The sequence below is a fragment of the Plecotus auritus genome, assembly GCF_963455305.1.
Source record: "Plecotus auritus genome assembly, chromosome: 2".
Taxonomy (NCBI): Eukaryota; Metazoa; Chordata; class Mammalia; order Chiroptera; family Vespertilionidae; genus Plecotus; species Plecotus auritus.
In genome coordinates, this window is record NC_137771.1 from 83006310 (window position 1) to 83021950 (window position 15641).

Genomic DNA, 15641 nt, shown 5'->3' on the forward strand with positions numbered 1-15641 from the left:
TTTTGTTGTTTTGAGATCAAAATGGCAAGTTTGAGCAGAATTAAGAATTACATAAAAGAGGATCCTTTAGCTTCATTGTTTAAGTCATTTTTTTAAAGATAACTTGTTGAGGAAATGATTTCTTCTTCCAGAACATTGACTTTGTCCCCATACCTATGCCATGACATCTGTTCTGTTATCAGATTCAGGCTTTCAGTCAGCCATCTGCAAATTTGGTCTTCACTGTGTTGCACCTGATTGAAAGGATTTTTATTAATGATGTCCAGGTAATAAGGGTGCAGAGAGCTTTAGAAAGTTCCTGCTAACAGTCAAATAGTGAGCTTTGGCCTAGTTAGCGCCTTCACAGCAGCAGACTGGATTGTGAGCTCATTGGCAGGCGTGGGTTGTGGGTCATTGTGGAGAGGCCATGTTTCCGTTGCCTGTGGCTGGGAATAAGTGTAGTAGGGCCATTAAAAAAACCCTGTGGTTGAGTTTTGACTTAGAGCTGTTTTAAAATGCCAAACAGACTGAATTCATAGGCAACTAGTTTGAATGAGACCAGATGCAATGTAAGAGCATATGCATACACGTGTGGGAGACTTCCTCTATGGGAGGAACTTGTGGGGGGAGCAGCAGATTGCTAGGTAAACTGACATACGCCTTAGGCCGTGGATCTCAAAGTGGCCTGGGCCACTTTGCCCCCCACAGAGGATATTTGGCAATGCCTGGAGACATCGTTGGTTGTCACAACTGGGAGAGGGACTGAGTGCTACTGGCATATAATGGGTAGAACCAGGGATGCATGAAGTGTCCTACAATGCACAGAACAGTCTCCACAACAAAAGAATTGTATGGTCCAAAATGTCAGTAGTGTTGGAGTTGAGAAACCTTGACTCAGATCCTCTGTTTCTGTGGTTTTCAGTGATAAACTAGTCTCTCTTGGTGGAAGGTGCGAAGGTAAGCTGCAGGTCTGAGTGGGAAGAGCAGAATAAGGACAGAGATAGATAAAAGAAGTGTCTGCGTTGTTTGAAAATTAACTATTTGGGCCATGTTCCATTTGTATCCAAACAAATATTTGGGATTCTGTCTTTATGTGTTTGGGAAGACTAAAAAGTATGTGGGCCATCACCTTCTTGTTAAAGCTGATCTGAGTCTTTCTTTCATAGAACCTGTATTAGCTTCTTATTGCTGCTGTAACAAATTACTACAAACCTGGTGGCTTAAAACAACTCTAATTTATTATCTTATAGTTCTGTAGGCCAGAAATTAAACATAGGTCTCACCATGCTGAAATCAGGGTGTCAGCAGTGCTGTATTCCTTATAGGGACTCCAGGGGAAAATCCGTATCACTGTCTTGTCCAGTTCCTAGAGGCCACCTGTACTCCTTGGCTTGTGGCCCCCTTCCTCCATCTACATAGCCAGCAATGTTGCATCTCCCTGTACCTTTCTCCCATGATCACATCTCCCTTTGACTCTTTTCTGGTGTCTCCTTTCACTGTTAAGGACCCTTTGGTTACATTGGCTCATCTGTACTCTCTCCCTATCTCAAGATTCTTAATTTAATCACATCTGTGAAATCCTTTTTTCCATGGAAAGTAACGGTCACAGGTTATGGGCATTAGGATGTAGGCATCTTTGGGGTGGAGGGTTATTCTGCCTACTGTGGAACCCAAAGCATTTGCCAGCAGCACGTTTCACTGACTTGAGCTAGGTAGTATAGAAAAAGAAGGGTTGTAAAAATGGTTTGAAATAATCCTGTTTTCAGCGCTGCAATTTCAGTGTTTTAGAAGCAATTTTTATTTTAGGTAATGTAGTGTGACACTGAAAACATTTGGAGGATGTTGAAGGTAATCGTTAAAACTGGCAAAGACATATTCCAATAAGAGAAAACAAGGGGGAGGAAACTATAGACAAGGGGCTCAAAAACTTGAACGTTCAACTAGTATTCACTTGGGGGGAGGGGGAAACTTGTTGAAAATTCAGATTCCTGAGCCCTAAGAACCTAAGTAGGGTGGGGCCCTGGGGTTTCATTTTTTGTTGAGCAATCTCCTGTGATGTATTTAACATAAAAGGTTCTTGGATCACACTTTGAGAAATAAAACCACTTTTACTATATATATCCTATATAATAAAAGCCTAATATGTAAATTGTCCCCTCGACCAGGAGTTCGATTGGGAGTTTGACCAGTGGGTGGGGCTGGCCAGCCAACCACCCGAGGCCCCTCCCCCTGGCCAAACCCACCCCAGCTGGCAGTGGCAGAAGGCAGCTGGGGGAAGGGAGGCCCCAGCTGGCAGCCAACAGCCGCTAGGGACCCTACCTGTGCATGAATTTTGTGCACTGGGCCTCTAGAGCGTGTGTGTGTGTGTGTGTGTGTGTGTGTGTGTGTGTGTGTGTGTATTATATATATTATATATAGATATAAAATGTATATGTGTAAAATGAAACCATTGCATAACACTGATGTTAGAGGACAAAATAAATAAGTATATTAGATTTTTGACAGTCTTGTTATTTCAATTAAATTTGGTGGGAAAGGGGTTTGTTTTTGCCATATCCTAATCTTTGTTATATTAAGTCATACTCTTTCAAAATTTGTAATGACTTTGACCATTGATTGTTCTTGTTAAGACTGTCATCTTCTCTGTGTGATTAATTGTTGTGTTGATATAGATGCGGGTTTGGCTTACTAATGTTCAGCAAATGGAAATGTCAGTGACTCTCTGAGTCTTTTTGAAATCAGCTATAGCCAGGCTATCATTAAACGTTTGTTTGGAAGCTTAGAGATAACATTGATGAATTCCTTAACACATAGCAGTTACTCAATAAATGCTAACTCTAGAGACAAATGGATTAGTTTGAGCTTTTCCTGGCACTTTCATTTTAGGAATAGAGTTCAGAATTCCCACCATCTAGTCCTTAAGACCTGCCTTCTCTGTGCACTCCTCCTCGAGACTCTCTCCTGCATGAAACAGCTTCCTCTCCTGACATTCCATAACTCTTCTCTTATTTTCTTACCTTATGGCAAAGAAGCTGTGTCATTTGCGTACATGCTCTCTTCCCAGATGGAGAATTACCTTCCTGAGGCATGATCCATATCAGATTATTTTTATTCCAGACAAAAGCCAGGAGAATTGCTTTCCAAAGTACATATTCAATAAGTGTGGTGGTGATTTCACTAACAGACAATGAGGTTATCAGGTTACTGTTTTTCAGATATTATTACTTATTTAGGAATTTAGAACTTTGCAATGACTTTTATAAAATCAAATTTAAGAAAAGTTATTTACTGCCCTAGCCCATTTGGGTCAGTGGATAGAGCATCTGCCTGCGGACTGAAGGGTCCCAGGTTTGATTCCAGTCAAAGGCATGTACCTTGGTTGCAGGCTCCCTAACCCTGGTCGAGTACATGCAGAAGGCAAACAAATGATGTGTCTCTCTCATATCAATGTTCTCTCTGTCTCTCCCTCTCCCACACTCTCTCTCTTAAAAAAAAAAAAAAAAAAAAAAAAAAAAGGAAAAATATCCTCGGGTGAGGATTAACAACAACAACAAAAAAGAATATTTACTAAGTTTTTTCTGAAAACTAACTTGAGTCAATCTACTTGAATGAGATGGTATGTTATCTAGATGACATGTTCCACAAATAACGTCCAAATGAAATATAACACTGAGTTGCTGTTGTGTGGTTGTGGTGAGCAGAAGCAGTTATTATACATTACTTGGTAAAATTCATATTCATATCTTGTCAGTTTACAGTGAGCCAGAGATTAAAAATAACATTTGTTTCTGTTTTAGTAACTGCTTTAAAAAAACATCCCAAATCATTTTATTTCTTTAGCTTGACTTCGAGTAGTGTTTTTAATATGTGGCCTTTCAAGCAGTAATGAAATGCATCAGTGCAACTTGGCAATGCATAACAGGACATGCTTCTAGGATTATTTTTAATGATTAAAACTCAGATTGAGTTTTTTAAAAAACTGACACAAAATACAGATGAGCCAAGTAAACTCAGAGAGAAATCTGTGAATGAAATGTTGGTCCTTGGCCCTTTGCATATCCTTCACATCTGTTTTCTCCAGCTCTCTTCTTTCCAGCCGGATCACAACAAAAGGGGAAGGCTAGTGGATATAAACGTGTAATTTACTGATGTGTTTCCCACTCCCCCTTCCTCGTCAGTGATCGTTGGAAGAGTGTTCGGGAGTTGTGTATGGTTTTCAGTATAGTCATCAGGTCTGTGGGTCTGGTGAGTTGATTAGAGGACCAGGAGAGCACTCGGAAATCTAGGTGGAAAGGCAGGAGGAGTGAGTGAGAGTAGAGGCAGTAATGCTGGAGGGTGCACAGGTTAGGATTCAAGTAGAATAACCAGGAGGTAGAATTGATAGGATTTGCAACCAGCTGACTTGTGGAGTAAAGGGGAATGCAGAGGTATTGATTTTGGTGTTTCCAGTTTGGGCAACTCAGTGATGTCAGGGTACCAAGAACAGCTTAGGGGACACATAAGAGCAATTGGATCCCAGAGTCTCATCACCCAACATTGCTCCACTGCTTTTCTTGATCCATTATGTTACCCTTCCTCAGTTGGTGTGTGGGGGGGTCTTAACTCGTGGCACATTCAGCTTCAGTTGGGTGGTCTGGGGGTCAGGTGCTCAGAACTGAGAACAGGTGGGTGTGAGCAACACAGATGTGAAAGTGGATGGAGGCATTAGGGAAGTGTTAGTCTAGCATTGTCCTATTGTATCATATGAAAGGCTGTTTTGAAAACGTTGCCAGCCTAGGCTTGCTCACTTCAGATTTTAATAGCAATGGGACGCTGGTGTCCACCAAACAAGAGACCAGCCTTTCCCTAAGTAATGCCAGTGACTCGGAGAGCTTTCTTTTGTGGTGCAGCGCGCTGAGGGGTCTACCAAGACAGAAAAAGAGAACAGTGCTTCATAAACTATAATTACTCCAATGTTGCCATAAGTAAATATTTTAAATATACTAAAATGGCAACATCAGGAAATGTGACTAAGAAGTCAATGTGTGACACACCCTTTTCCCCACCTTTGTGGTGTTGAAAATTTCCACCAAGAATGATCTATGCAAAGAAGGCTGAGATCAGGCTGTTGCATTTCAGAGGAAGGCCCGATTTACATGGTTCTGCAAATCCAATGATGGGGCTTACATGTGGGAATCCAGCACTTAAGTCAGAGTCTGTCACAGTGATTAGATGTGAGCCATTACAGCGACTTTCCTTTCTTTAACCTCTGCACAGAAGTTTGACATGGTAAAAAAAAAACAAAACAGGTTCGCTCCAATTTATTTGGTTTGTCTGAGGGAAATGGGAGTTTTCTAGGCGACTGAAATGCCTCATGAGTTTGGTGAAATGCCTCATAGAAGGGCTGTTGTTATTATCACTTGATATTAGGTTGTATCATTTTATACGAAGTACGTAGCATAATTTTTCGAAGAGTAATTATGATGCTAATGGAATGAGCTGGATTCTCCTGCAGTATGTGGTCCACGGACTTTTTAATATTCTTTCAAAAGCTCTGAGCCAGCTGTGGCACTCATGTTGAAAACAGAGATGTACAGACCCCCTCAATGGGACTTGGGCCTGCAGGTAATGGATGTCATTAAACACAGCTGAGTGTGATGAATGGATTTCTGAGTGTACCCAGACGCATCTTTTTATTTTTACTTCTTTTGTCAGCAGTTCTTCTAAAACTAGTTCACATTAGGATGGACCTCATTCTTTCTACTCTGAGAATGTCACATAAATGGCATGCAGCTTCCTTCCCAGTGAACACCATTGATTGCAGTATAGACTGCTCTTCTCTTAAAAAATATCTACTATTTCTGGTTGAACTATACGGCTAATTTTGTTTCATGTAGGACTGAAGGGAAAATGTGTAAAAATCAATCAACATAAAAATACATGCCTGTGTCCTTTAGTCTCTGCCTAATTGGAGAAAAATAGGAGCAAGCATGCTATTTTGTATCCAGCACCGTGGGAAGTGCTGTGAGAGATTCTCCAGGTCTTGAGATTACTCGCCATCTACTAACAGTTGTGAAAGATGACACACAGAAATGAAGCAATATTACCCACAGTTTCGGAGTGCAATGTAAGCCCATACTGACGGAGTCCCTCCCAGAGGTCCTTTGGGGACAGGGAGAGCTGGAGTGGTTCTGGAACAACAAATGTCTTGAGCCGGGTGTTGGAAAATGATTATGACAAATCTAGAAAGGTATTCAACATATGTTGAATGATTCCAGGTTAGCAGAAGGAAAGGCATCCAGATGGGAGAAATAAGGGTAAAGGGGACAGGTGCAGCATGAACAATCTGACCTGAGGGAGCTTGGGGTTTAGAAAGCACCTGGAAAGGCTAATTAATACGACCTCCTTGCCTTTGGTGCCTTGCAGATGACAGGCCTTCCCATTGCCCTCGTTGCATTGATGTGTTTGCAGAGAAAAGAAAGAGTTCATGCAGGCTGGGGGTACGGTGGGTTTTGTTTACAGAACATGATTACCAGTGCTCCTGCCTCATGACCTTTTAAAAATCAAAAGATTGGACTTCACAGCACCCAGCATATGTAGCTTTTGAGAGAGACTTCTTTCTGGCTGCTTTGGGGAAGGAATCACTAAGCAGCTCGTTACTTTGAAATGCAGTCATTCCCCCTTATCCACAGTTTTGATTTCGGTGGTTTCAGTTATTTGGGGTCAACTGTGGTCAGAAAATATCAAATTGAAAATTTCAGTAATAATCAGTTTATAAATTTTAAATTGCATGCCATTCTGAGTAGGATGGTGAAATCTCTCCTTGTCTTTTCCCATCCTGCCCTGGATGTCAATCACCCCTTTGTCAAGTGTCTCTATGATCTATAACCCCCACCCCCACCCCCGAATTAGTCACTCAGCTGATTAGGTTATCAGATCCACTGTCCAGGTAACCCAGGGCTTGTGTTTAAGGAAGCCTTATTTTATTTCATAATGGCCCCAAAGTGCAAGATTAGTGAAGCTTACTTTATGCAAATAGGTGAAAGTTCTTAACTTATTAAGGAAAGAAAAAAAATGCAAAGATGACTAAGATCTCTATCCATGAAATTGTGAAGAAGGAACAAGATATCCCTGCTAGTTTTGCTGTCGCAGGGCAGCTGCCATCTGAGGCTTGCCTGCGCCTTGGGCCTGCTCTGGGTGGCTGGGGAGCTGGGAGGACTGGGGGACTCCAGAGGCAGGCATGCGGCAAGGCCAGGCCTGCCTGGGGGCGGGCCTGGCCTTGCCATGCACCTGCCGCCCTGCCCGGGGCTGAGGGGACGGGGCACTGCCATCTTGTGGCTGTGGGTGCCGCCATCTTTGAGGGTGGGGCAGTCAATTAGCATATTCCCTCCTTATTGGCTGTGGGTGCCGCCATCTTTGTGATGGCGTGAGGGTCAATTAGCATATTCCCTCTTTATTAAATAGGATTGCATTGCATGTGTACATTAATACCCAAAGTTAACTAGTGTTGTTTAGTAGTTCCTTTTTATTTCTTAACTAATTAGTGGTTTTTAACTGCATAGTTTCTTCATCAACTGATTTCATGAAACAGGTCTTTTTGAATGTCTGTCAGGATACTTACAAAGTTCATTGTCTTCATTTAAAACAAATCCTTACTAGATTATTAACGCCTAGGTTGGAAGAAAGTATTTACTAAAGAAGTCTAAAACCTACACCTTTCACAGATTCTTACCTGGTAAAATCCAAGTAAACAGATGTTTTCTTCAGAGCTAACCCTGTCCTACTGTCCCCTCATGGTTCATGTCAGAGCCATGGCCAGCCTGGGTAAACAGCCCTTGTTGGGTTGGACCTGAAGTTCCGCTAGAGAGCTAGGCCTGGCTAGACTTGCATAAGCCAAGAGCAGGAAGGCAGTTCAGTTCTGTGGGAGGGGTCTGTAGAGCTTAGAAGGTCTGCTCAGTCAGCAGTTCTCACACTGAGAACCCAAAAGATGTTTGGGACTGGTGAGAGGTGCTCTGCAAGGTGAAAACTATTTTTATAACAGTACTCAAACATTATTTACCTATTTCATTCTCTCACAAGTGTATAGTGGAGTTTTTCAGAGGCAAAATGATGTGTGATGATGTGAATGAAATGTGTCCATTTGGAAGACCTGCATACCTCAGTGAACTGGTCTTATTTTCCAGGTGATCCGTGCCTGGTGTGACAAAATCCTGCATGGTAAAAAGTCTGTCCTAAGTGCAAGATAAACCAATGAATTTTAATATAAAAGATTACAAGGAGTCCATTGAAATGTTTCAGATCCCAAATTGCCCTATCCTTTAAGAAACTACCACTTGTCAAGTATCAGTGTAATATGAAATAATTTCCACAATTAGCTCAAAATGAAGGCCCATTTTTTCCCTATACTTCAAATAACATATCATAGCAAATTGAATTTAGAGACACATTTGAGAATTTTATTGTTTTCTGTTAAGCCAGACATGAAAGACATTTGCAGAAATTTAAATTAGTTTCATTCTTCTCACAAACTTTTCTGTCTTGAAGAATGTTGTCATTTTTCCGTAAGATATGCCATTTTATGTAACATGCAGTGGATATAATTATTATTTATACTAAATGAATTATTATAAATATAAATGGGCCAAAACACATACTCTCTTCCCTCTTAGAGATTTACAATACATACCAATACATCAACAGCCCTCAAAAGTGTTTCCCAAATTTATTTCGACCTTTTTAATCTAACTCTTTTTATCTTTGGCATAATGTAATATTCCACAGTGGACTATAGCATCCCAGAGAACACACTGGCTAATATATGATATATGCTACTCTCTCCCTATTTTTCAAAAATAAAAAGCAAGATTTAGCAGGTACTTTTCTTCAAATCAATGCTTTATTAAGAGAATGGCCCATAAAAGTTTACCAGCTAACCTAATTCTCCTTTTAAAAAGAAAACCACTCATATTTCATCCTATTATACCATTTTGCTTATAGTCTTCAAAGCTGTTTCTACTTATGTTTCCAAACTCATATGTTTTAAAAACCCTGTTTTGGATATTTTTGTGTGTTAATTAGTAGCATCTGCTCCTGTGTCATAAAACAAAGTGATCCCGTCCCACACTGATTGCCCAAATTGCAGGTTAAGTCCTGGCAGCCTAGCAGTGGAGCTATTACTACTGTTTGGTATTTTTAAATGGCAAAAAATACCATTCATGATGCATCACATGCCTTTATAAAACACAGTCGCTTTTTGTAACAGAAGGATTTACAAATGGCAGTGGATTTTTGTTGTATTTTTATGATATTTTATTTCCAGTCCTTTGGTTTCCATTGGTTGTGGGCACAACACTAACAGTTAAAGCAAAAGTATTCCGCAGAATGAAGAACATGCTCCTGACGGCTATGTGCTGGGCATTCCCCTTCTACAAAACAGGGTGATAAAACAACCAGCAAGTTTCTTTCTGACAACAATGCCATTCTAAATTTGTCTCGAGGTAGAAGTGTGGAGATCATTTCTTTCGCTTTCTGTGCTACGTGTCTGTCAGGCCAAGAATGGGAAAGTCTTGATTTGTGATAATAATTAAAGGGACAATAGCCATTGTACTGTGTATAGTTCAAGAGCTTTTTTATGTTTTAGCCTTGCCAGTCCCTACTTAAAAACTTAATATTGTTTAAATCCTTAGTGACTTTCTATTGCAACTTTGCTGCTGCTTCTGCTTATAACTGTTCAGAAAATTATCACAGAAATGCTACAAAATTTTCCCTTATCACTTAAAAAATTCAAGCAGAAATTTCTGTGGCTGTCTTCTTCAATATCTTGTTTTTTAAAAACCACTAAGTAATTTTAGGGAGAACTCTTTACATGTGCCAAAGGACACTCAGTCTGTAGGAATACCTATTAGAGCATTTGCAGACCGCACTGATGATTCTCTCAGTTAAATTAGCCAGATTAACCAGCCTGAAATTAAAGGACCATGCTTTTACTCTTCACACAGCAAGAGACCACCTTCCCATCTTTCTTTTAAATATATTTTTTATTGATTTCAGAGAGGAAGGGAGTGGGGGAGAGAGATAGAAACACAATGGTGAGAGAGAATCATTGATTGGCTGCCTCCTGCACGCCCCACACTGGGAATCCAGCCCACAACCCAGGTATGTCCCCTGACCCCAAATCGAACTATGACCTCCTGGCTCATAGGTCGACGCTCAACCACTGAGCCATGCCGGCCAGGCTTCCTTCCAACTTTTTTGACAATTGAGTACAGATTGTGGTATATTTGGGAAATCAAAAATAGAAGAATTGTAGAGCTCTGTGGCCGGTTAAGAAGTTGGGAGAAGATGCACATGGGCCATTGTCGGTATAAACTAGTGGAGGGAGCGCTTTCTGCAGTGAAAGCTTGTTTATACAGCGACTCTCAGTGCTCAGGCATATCTGTGAATGCTCCAGGCCCCTGGTGTTCTTTCCTCCTTTCTAGACTTTTGGTCTTATCTCTATTTATAACTTCACCTGGCAAATAAGAATGGGAGGGCAAAGGAGAGGAGAGGCAAGCAGTTTGTTTTGTTGGTGATTAGCGGACTGCTGAAAAGTTTGCTGAAGAAGGGAAGTGTATTGAACCTCTGCTTAAAATGAGGTGTGCAGAATTTTCAGTGGTTTTCTTTGGATAAAAATCATCTCATTCTTGTGGGACTATGTGTAATTGAGGGTCAGCTATAAATCACAAAATAAATCACTTCCAACTCCTTCACCTTGACAGGGATAAGAATGGAAAATCTTGTCATTGAGATGGTCCTTTTTTTTTTCTTTCTTCTCTACAAATAGTATAAGCCTCTGGGCATCAGACTTTGGCAGCCAGTGAAGGGCCCTGAGCTAATAATGGAGCTGTTCTGCTTCTCCAAGTTAGATTTTGCTCTACTTGGTGACAAGAATATAATCCCAAAATGAATTTATTTCTTTAGGGCAAAAACAAAGCAGAAAAAGAGAGAGAGTGTGTTTTCAATACCATGAAAAAGTGTTGTGCTTTTGATAAACTTTTCAAACCAACACCATATTCCATTCTGTTCAATAACATTATGTCCAGTAAGAATCAGTGGGCATGAGCAATTAAACCCAGAGTCTAGTCAAGGCACAAATTAACTTGCTGTGTGACTTTAAGAGGGCCAGCAGCTTTATTTGCAGAAGAATTTTGAACTAGATGACAAAGACCCTTCCTATTCTAGAATACCAAGATTCAGACCTGGTAACATATAAGAGAAAGGCAACAATTTATTTTTAGTAAAACAAGATTGATATCAGCCAGTAACTGGCAGTGGGCTTGCCTTAAGTCCTCCTCTTTCCAAATTCTGTTTTTACCAAAACTGTAAACTAAAGACAGTTTGTCATGCTTTGAACTTCCTGGCTTATGTTGATTCCTATCAATATATTACTGTTACACTTTTGAGTGGGAGCTGATTACATTGCATGAAAAGTGCTCAGGAAACGAATACAATCGTTACAACCCCACATTCAGTGAGAATTGATAGAATCGAGACAAGGAAGAAAGACTGTCCTTGTCAGGCAGTCGCTCCTCCAGCTAGACTGAAAATATAATGGTCTTATTCTCCACTCACTTGTTTAAACATTAACCAAGAGCAGCTTTCTCCTCCTCCAAAATTTTAAGTGCCTCCATGAACTTAACCACAGTTATATACAACCCCCCAAAGTCCTTTTCAAACATGTCGAGTATTCTATAAAGCAGAAGCTTCAGAAGTCTTTCAAGGAACTCATTTTGCATACAGCAGCCTAGAGAGGCATAAAAGTATACCAGCTTTACAGCTAGGTTGTTTGATGGTGAGGTCTTGGTGATTGCCCAGGGACCTTTGGAGATGCGTAGAGTGTAGACTTACAGTAGGAAGCAATCAGGTAGTTAGAGAACTGGGGGACAGCCAATGGACTTTCAGAATAGCTGAGGAAGAGCTCGTAAAAGGCTGAAAAAGGATGCAAACATTTTTTGAAGACAGTTTCCAAGAGCTCAAATGGGCATTGTCAAAAAACAAACAGTGGGGTGGATTTGACTAAGCATCTGGAGCTAGAACAACGCCCTGTGACAAGTGAGCGTTTTTAAAACTCTCAGGCAGAGGAGAACTTTTCAGAGCGACCTTGTCACACACAGTTCGAAGGCGTAGGCTTTGCCAGCTGCTCTGAGTGGGGTAAAGAGGCATGCATATTTTAACCGTTCATTTCATATTCAGTGTGTTAAGTAAATGCTGTTTTCCAACTTGGGTGGAGAAGGTCTTGATCAAGATTTATCAAGAGTCAGAACGAAAACATTAATTTCTTGTTTGCAATGGAAATTTTCTTCTCTCTTATACTTTGTTTTGTTCAATCCCATTAGCCCTTTATTTAAAAATATTAATAGTAGTTCACTCAGTCTGAGTTTAATGGGCAGAATCAGGTGGATTTTAATTTGAAACAAAACTCTCTCTACTTTCTACTCTTGAGAAACTGCATTTTAGTATCTTTAATTATTTAAACATAAGGAATCCTTCTTTATTTACTTATTTCAATTAGTAAACTTGAAATTTTCCAGGCACATTCCCACTGGTGTATATTATAATTTTCAGTACCTACCCAGAGAGTGCTTTGTTTCTTCTTTTCTGTACCCCCCCCATCCAGTATTTTAGGGTACCATATGTAGATCCAGTTGCAAGATAGCTTCATTCTAGTAATTAATATGCTTGTTTGAGGTTATAAAATATACATCTGACAAAAGCCAGGGATTTCCCCCTGAATATCTACTGACTGCTTCAAGTGGCATTCTCATTCTGAGTTGGTGTTTTGTTTTGTCTTATTGCAGCATATTGGAGCAAAATGAGGGAGTTTATTTTGAGACCTCCAAATTAGTGCTGCTCCGGACCATGAGCAAGAGAGAAAGTGTGGACTTCAGCCTGCACGAATGGTCTTGAAACACAAGTGGTTTTGGGTAAGTCATCTGAAAGACTTGGCCTTAAATTTTATCAGTCACCATTTATTTGGTGTCCCAGGACATCTTATTCAAGTGCATGGCTATTTCTCTACAGCCCAAGCCACAGGATGTTTGCAAAAGCTTTGTTCTATTGAAGGAGAGCAATGAAATTTACTTAGTTGTGTTAGTTTCTCCCATGTGCAGAATAATAGGATCTGAGTAGAATGCATTTATCATTAGAAAAAGACCAAAAAGAGAGAGAGAAAAAAACTCCAAACAACTAAACACACACACACACACACCCCCCAAACAAACAAACTACATTTCCAGATACTTCATTTTAGCTGAGAGCATAAGGCAGTGGTTCCCAATGTGGGGCACATGCCCCACGGTGGTGGTGGGGGGGCAATTTGACTTTTAAGGGGGGCAATTCAAGAATGAGTTATTAATTTTTTGCATTTCTTATGGTTCTAGGGGCCTCATATATAGTATATAAATATATATTGTGACATATTTATGCATTTCAGTTCTCTATTACATGTTTTGAAACCTTATTTGCTATTTTCATATTGCATCATATTATTATTATTTTTAAACAATTTCTTAGTGATTTCTTCTTCAATACTTCAACTGTTCTTTCGTTCTTTTATTTTTCTCTTTCATGGATGCCATGTGCTTTGAAAGCATGTTAAGACCAAGTTAATGGCCTTTTAGGCTTCCTTCACATGAATAGGAGTTCACTTTTTGAATAATAAGTATTATATGTCACAGGGTGGGTGAGGCATCAGGATTTTAGAGATGCTTAGGTGGGGCATGGCCGGAAAAAAGTTGGGAAGCACTGGCATAAGGTATTCACCATACAAGAGACCTCAGATTCAATTTGATGGCAAGTTTGTGACCCTGTTATGAAGTAGTGGGATGGGCAAAGATGAGAAGCATTGGGAGTTTCCAAGTCCTGCTCAACAAATGTTTATTGAGCACCTTTTAACTAAACACGGTACCCTGAATGACGGTCTTGGTTTGGAGTGAAATTTAAACACTCTGAACTATAAATAATTTCAAACCACATACCAAAATAATGTGGACTTCCAAGAAAGCTTTGTCAGCCTACTAGCTCATTGTATTTTTTGGAAACGGAGTCCCTAGGTGGAAGCCCAGTTCTGCCCACCTATTTTGGTGACCTCGGACAACTTATTCACCTTCTTGGAGTGAGTCACCTTAAAAACAGGAGGACATGCCTCCGGGATCACCACAGTCTTAATGCAAATTTAAAATTCAACAGTCCACCCTGGTGAAGTTAATTGAATAATTATACTGTTCGATTGAGTTTTGCTCCACAGAATTTACAGTAACGAGGGACAAAATTAAAGAAATTATAAAGCACGTGATTTTAGCAAAATACCAGATGCTGGCTAGAATTGGTGTTTGGATTTTTGCTCAACAGAATTTACAGATGACCCTAGTGGGTCATCTCTGCAGAGGGGCTCTAAGATCAACCCACGTGGAGGAAAGGGTCAGGCACGGGGACCCCCTGCCTCTGGCACTGATCTTGTGAGCCAGCCCTTGGGTCAAGCAGGCCTTGCACTGTCTGTGGTTAATAATTCATTCCTTGCAGCACAGTGTTAAGTGAATATAATATTTGAAAACATGTGATAGGCTTGTGTTGAATGATTGTCCTTTTTGGTTGGGGATCTGTTTCCTTCTGTGTTTGCTCTCGCCGTGTTATGGGTTACCTGCCAGTCCTTGAACCTCGTAGAGCCCCAATCCTTGAGCCATAGAGCCCCAATCCTTGTTTTATATTGATGGCTCAGATATCACTTGTTAGTAGGTAGCTGCCTCAGAGTGGTACATTATTTGGGTTTCATAACGGCATTTTTTTTTCTCTTACAAATGTTAAATTATGAAGTGCAGGATACCACATGAAGGCGACAGACAAAATGCAAACTGTATTATCTGGAAATGCCAGTTTTATGATTCTCCTGGTGACATTGTCCTCCCTGCAATCAACATTGGAAGCTTCGCTACCTGTTCAGCAGTGTCTTCTATCCCAGGCCAGCTTCATTTAGGCCGCAGGTGTAGCCACCGTGGCAGACTGAAGCAGGAAGTTTGATTAAGATGATTGCATGGGGCTGTCCCTTCCTCTCCAAGTTCTGTCTGACCCCTAAGCCCAACTCTCGTTCACAGAGTCTTTCCTGAATGCTCAAGGCTTCACTGCCCACCCTTCTTTGTGAACTCCTATAACATGTAGAGTTCGCATCATAAACGAATGTGTGGCTCTGCCTTGCTTTTGGGTGGCTGCCCTCACTCCATCTGGTTGTAGACTGCTTGAGGGTAGGAGTCAGATCATAGCCGGTGTTTCTCCAAAGTAGTCCAGCTCCAGGGCCTCCTGATAGAATCACCTGGCTGCATGGATTAAAGTTGCAGATTCAGCAGCACCAGGCTGGATGAGTCAGAATTGCTGGAGATATTGAGCCCAGGAAACTCACCGCAGATCTCTCTCTTGCACACTGAGGTTTGCTAACGACTGAGTCTGCTTCTTCACCCTCCTCTTTGCCTTCTCACCCGCAGCATAGGGCCCAGGTCTCAGCTCATAGCTGCCCAGGAAATATTTGCTTGTTGATCTGAGCATCATCAAACCATGATGGTTGCATTCACTCTTTAATGGCCTCGCCTTTCAGTATGTGGAGTCAGCATATCTCTGAACCCTTAAAAACCCCAATTTATCTAAATGTGTAGTGT

The 15641-nt window shown here is 40.8% G+C and overlaps 1 protein-coding gene across 2 annotated transcripts in view; it reads left to right on the top strand.

Moving 5' to 3' along the window:
* The window catches only part of ATXN1 (ataxin 1), a 422593-nt gene that overhangs the window by 86047 nt on the left and 320905 nt on the right, over positions 1-15641 (top strand). For both annotated transcript variants that reach the window (XM_080658075.1, XM_080658076.1), the window contains one exon: positions 12795-12920. The gene's annotated coding sequence lies outside the window, so the exon portion shown is untranslated. The remainder of the gene's footprint in view (positions 1-12794; positions 12921-15641) is intronic.